This window comes from Etheostoma cragini, chromosome 18 (genome assembly GCF_013103735.1).
Source record: "Etheostoma cragini isolate CJK2018 chromosome 18, CSU_Ecrag_1.0, whole genome shotgun sequence".
Taxonomy (NCBI): Eukaryota; Metazoa; Chordata; class Actinopteri; order Perciformes; family Percidae; genus Etheostoma; species Etheostoma cragini.
Window position 1 is genome coordinate 3881431 of NC_048424.1, and position 5680 is coordinate 3887110.

The following is a 5680-nucleotide window of genomic DNA, read 5'->3' on the forward strand; positions in this document are numbered from 1 at the left end:
CGTCTCGTCTTCGCTCAGCATTTCACATCAATCTTCTCCCCATTACACTCAGATTGAGGTCAATGTATCTGCAGGCTCAATGATGGACTCCGCTCTCAGACGGCCCGTCGACAAACCGGATGCCTCATTTTCTCATTTCGTGTCAGATCTCAGCGTGCAATTGGTAATGCTCTGCGAAGTCGTCAGCCCCCAGATGTGAGTTTCAAATATTGTTACATGACATAGAAGTAATAGTCAATTTGAAAACACTCAAAATAAACACACTGAAGGAACAGCAGAAACAAGCTGAAGCAATATCATGCACAGGATTCTGTGAAACCAACACATTCTCTTTTCTAACTTGTCGAATACTGAAGCTTTGTCAGAACCCCTTGGCGTCACATTTTGATGCTCTAAATCGTAAACCCGTTCTCACTCCCAACTCGTCAAATAATGACGCTTGGTCAATGGCTCTCAGTGCCAGATACCCACACAAAACGCCTCTTCAGCGTCTGTAAAGTATATATCCACAACGTTCCACTTCTGGCATCGCACAGTCCATCATTTTGGCCTAATCTCCGTCCCCTTCCTCTTTCTTTGTGTTGGTGTTCTAACCTCCTCCCTATTTTGCAAAGGTACCATGGCTCCGTGTAGAGCTTAGCGCCCCCTAAGACGATTGTGATTGGTTCATAGAAATGCCAATAAACCAGAGCAGTTATTTCTCCCATCCCTGTTTCTCCCCGTCGACATCTACAGAGAAGCTTTTAGCCAGTGTGGCTCAACTTTGTCACTAGATTTGGGGACTCTTCAGACCGCTTTAGCAACTTTTTTTCACAAAAGCAACTGCCGACAAATCTGGCGACTTCCTGTTGAAAAGGTGCCCGTATTGTCCCACGAGCACGCAAGATATTTCTTTCTAGTATCTGCCAAAACGGTCACCACCCTTCTGTTCTGTTGACTAAATGTGACTAAAAATTTCAATTTCTTTGTATCTACCTTGCTGACACAACCACTTAAGCTTTTTGCAAACGATTGCGTAATGATGTCATCTGACTACTTTTAGCTACTTTTGGAGCTGGTGCTTGCTACTTTCATAGGAAAACAGTTGGCAACACTGCATTTAGCTCGGTGTCAGTGATCATTAATCTCCCCCTTCTCCAAGGTCTTCTTGGTAGCAGGGATGTCTGTCCCCCTTCCCCCTCATGAGCTTTTGATAGAAGCTAAGTGTGTGAAATTTCAATTGAAATGCATGCGTCCTGGGAGAGGCAGAGAAGGCCTGTCCTTCAGCTGCTCCCGAGAGAGGGTTAGGATGCTGAAGAGGCGGTCAGTAAAGAGCAAGAATAGAAATGAGACACTGCAGACACAACACAACAGCACCTTAATAATGTTTGTGTGCAGCTTTTTTAAAGATTATTTTTAAAAGGACAGTTGTGTAAGAAAGATGAGAGAGAGGGGGAAGACATGCAGGAAATTGTCACCGATCGGATTTGAACCCACTGCATCAAGGTATAACCTCTCAGCACATGTGCGCTTGCCCTGCCACTGAACCATACTGGCCAATGTGCGCAGGTTTTTACTGCATGTGTGTCATTGTCTACAGTGATGTAACCACTGAAATGAAATGGACAGAAAGGTAGCTTTCAGTGAAATTAATGGAGCAGAATGGCCAGAGCAACAGTGGCAAAATAGTTCTGGGAAAGGTACTCTTTTTGGTTGAGTGCAAAAGAAAATGCCCTTTACAATAATGCAATTGCTCCCAAAAACATTTACAATCATTCCCTGAAAGACACAAGCATGCCTGCTATGTTGGATGGTCTAAAATTTCTTTAAAACTTTACATTTCCAGCGTGTAGCTTGCTAGCTCAAAGTTAGCTGTTTATTTTTTCCCCGAAAGCAAATGGAATTTGAGATTGTCAACTCACAGAGAGGAAGGCAAGGGACATCCAGTAGCAGCTTTGTTGGGAGTCGGACATGCTCAGTACCTAGGTAAGGACTACTAGCCAGTCAGAAGCAGAGTATGAGGGCGTGCCAGCAGGAGAGCTTTATAACGTGTGATACAAAGTGACGCATGTCTGTCTCTGAAGTAAAGGCTGTTTGGAGCAGTTTTTGTGAACCTTGTTTTCTGTTAGAGAAGGTTGAGTCCCCGGGGGGCTTTGGGCTTTTTCACTTTGTAAACCTATAACGTGTAAAACAAAGATATGTATTAGAATAAAGGAACAGGAAAAAATCCCAAAAGAATAACATGAACACTTTTTTAAACAATCTCCCTTTTATTTGAAATGTGACCCAACTGCTATTAATAAAATCACGTACCTGTAAACACAGCCTTATATCTAACTCTGAAATCTACTCACTGCTACAGCTGCATCATTCATGAGGTAGGTTTTCTCCTACATGTTGTTAATACAGTTGAGTCAACAGTGGCAGATTTCATAAATCTTTATAAGGGTTTGGATTTGACACACAACCATGTTCAGAGTCTCAATCTCTCCATAACTGAGAGACTCACTGTTGTTTCAGCATACATCACAGATGATGATTGTATATCTCCAACTGTGATAGAGTTCAGTCGGTGCAATAACACCAAACAGTGAGAGATAAAAGACTGAGAGAAATGTGTGTGAAGCAATCTTTTCTTTCTCCTCAGAACCTGAGGATTTCAACATTGTTGGGCTTCACTGAATCAAGGGGATTTTCCAACGTCAAGGAGAGGAGAAACAAATAAGATCATTCACAAGGTAAAAAATACAAAGGAACGCAAATTATTACTGAATATCTGGCTACAAGGTGTTAATCATATCCGGTCTGTCAGAGTTGGTTGGGTCTCATTGAAGTTGTTTTATCTGAAGACAAAATGAGAGGAAGAGATGCGTTTCTATGTGCATAATGATACACCGCTTATCTCAACCTGAATGTTCAACTGTGTGCGAGAAGTACAGAAGGTGAAATGCCATGCATGAATATGTGCAATGCATCTGCAAAAGCTGATGCCTCAGGCATTTACCTAACCTCCCAGCCGCCATCTCTGTTCCGCCTCAATAGTCATTCAGTTTCCTGTAATGTTATTTGCTATTTTTGGATTAATCTCGGAAGCCATCAGCTATCTGCCTGACGACGATTGGGCCTCTGGAGCATGCCTGTGGAGTCCAGTAAGTACTCCACATTCAAGCATGACTCTCCTCCGTCAGTCATCGTCTTAAAAAATGCCCCACAACAAATGTTGTGATTGGTCCACCCAGGGCCTGCTAGGCTGTAAATCTGTCTAGACATGAGGCCTAATACATTTTTTTCTCTACAATGGCAAAGACATAACCCGCACTATACTTCCTCTGTTTGGCTAGTACTTATTTCCTTCATTGGTTTGTTAGGTTTAAGCAAGAGGAGTGGGATTTGTTATTTTCAGGGGAAGCCAATCATTGGCTAGAGTTAGTCAGAATAGGGCAGAATTTGTCTGGTTCTTAAAGCCGTTTTACAGTTACTGCATCTGAGCTTGCGCGCAACACAGTGTTGTTAAAAAATGATGTAGATGTCAATGCCACGCCAGGATTTTGTGTCATGAAAATCATTCTATTGCGCACCACTCTAACAAAGTGGAAACAGGAAGCCTGAAGGAGCTCAAGGGTAACCAGATGCCAGGAGTCTGAGTGACCTCAGTTCTCACTTGTAAACTCTCTGGGTTATGAAGAGTTATTTTACGGTGAATGAAAGGCTCGATCCGACTAAGTAGGTCATCCAATCAAACTTTGCTGCCAGTTCTGCCGTTTACCTTTTTTCTTCTTTTTCTTCTTCAAGTCTGTAGAAATAGCAAAGTCGGAAGCCTTTCCTCAGTAGCATGACGTCACACTGGTGCTTGACAGGTCTTCTCTGGCGAGTATACCCCACATTTTAGGCTAACTCGGACCACAAATGGAAACCAATATGCTGCGGATACTAAACTCTTGCCCTGTTACCTAAAGATCTGACATTCATATGCAGATATGTTGATATGTCTTCATCTCTCTCTCTCTCTCTCTCTCTCCACTTCCTTTCCTGTATTTCTCTATGCATATACAAATTATGGACTCAGTGACTGAGTGCTACACCTTCTGGTTCCACATAGCGTTTGTGAAAAGCTATTTTCTGTCTGCAACAAACAGTTTAATGTCAACACACTCTTTCCTCCTTTTCATACGTACAGCAGGTGCGTCCAAATGGGTGGTGCTGACATTTCAATTTATATAATTATTCATTTTTCCAGGCTGTTAAGTCACAGTTGAGCAGTAGTGGATTTGTATTATTTGTGTAATATAATTCCACCTGTAGAGACCACACTGGGAAGAATTTGAAGGATTTAAAGCGTCTGAAATAAATCCAAAACAAGTATTAGTATAAGTAGCAGGCTGTTTATGCTTGGGCAGCCGGCCAAATAAATAAAGTGTTTATGGATCTCTGCAGCTATCTGCCCAAACATGCATTACTGCTGAGGCTTGTGTCCAGAGTTAAATCCATTGGACAGCTAATGTTAAAGTTGTCTACAATACACTGTGTGGGGAAAAAACACCTGAAAATATATTGCATGTCTTGCACCTTGAATATGAAGAGCACTGAAGATGTGCACATGCGTCTTTTTCCTGGAACTGCATATCCAGCCTTCACACTAAGGTTGCTTCCACACTTGGCTGGTTTGGTCCGTTTAAAATAATCATAATGAATACTTTATTAATACTTTAAACCCTGGAGCATTTGTTCTGATAGTCCGCCTGTTTTGGGGTAGTAGGAAAGTTCATCCAGGTGAGAACGCGATCAAACACAGAAAGTTATCCAAAAACAGAGCGTTCACTAGCCTGTTTCAACCTTGCACACAATTTACGGACTTGTCTATTATTTTAGGGATGGTAACATTCAGATCCATAAGCTGTTCTGACCCGACATCGCTGGTCGTCTGTGACATCCTCAGTCTCTGTGACATCGTCATAATAAATGTGGTTGTTGCTCCATTATTTCTGAGAGTTTTGGATATTCTCACCAATAAACAAGCGACCGTCTTGACCGCTATTCATGTGTTTACAGTGTTTGGTGCGTTCGACAAAGTGCAGCGTGAACGCAATCCGAGCCACATGAAAAATGCAACAGGGTATTATCTTTATCTCCAAATCGCACCAATGCTGTTCAAATTTATTTATAGTATCAATTCATAACAAGCGTTATCCCAAGACACTTTACAGATAGAGTAGTTCTAGACCACACTTTATAATATATAATACTATACTGTTGCTTATATAAGTGCAACAGTGGCGAGGAAAAACTCCCTTTTAGGAGGATACCTCGGACGGAGCCAGGCTCTTGGTAGGCGTGTCTGACGGGGGCCGGTTCGGGGTGTAATGAATAGTTTCAATAACAGTCACCGTAAAGCATAATGGAACAATGACTAGAAATAGTTTGTAGTAGTTCATGAGTACACCGAACTGTAGGTTTGGAATCGCCCTAAAGGGTATTTTCTTAGCAGTCAAACAGAAAATATACAATAGAAATGACTGCGTGCATTGCCCATGTATCACTTACCTCCCTATAGAAAATCTTCCAAGTTCCGATGTTTTCTGTTGTGTTTCTAATGGTGAAATTCTTTGATATATTCTGATACTTTCAGTCGAGTTTCAGCCTCTCCATTATTTCCTCCCAGAGCCCCCGTCAGCCATTGATTTTAAACGTCATCATTTCTGAC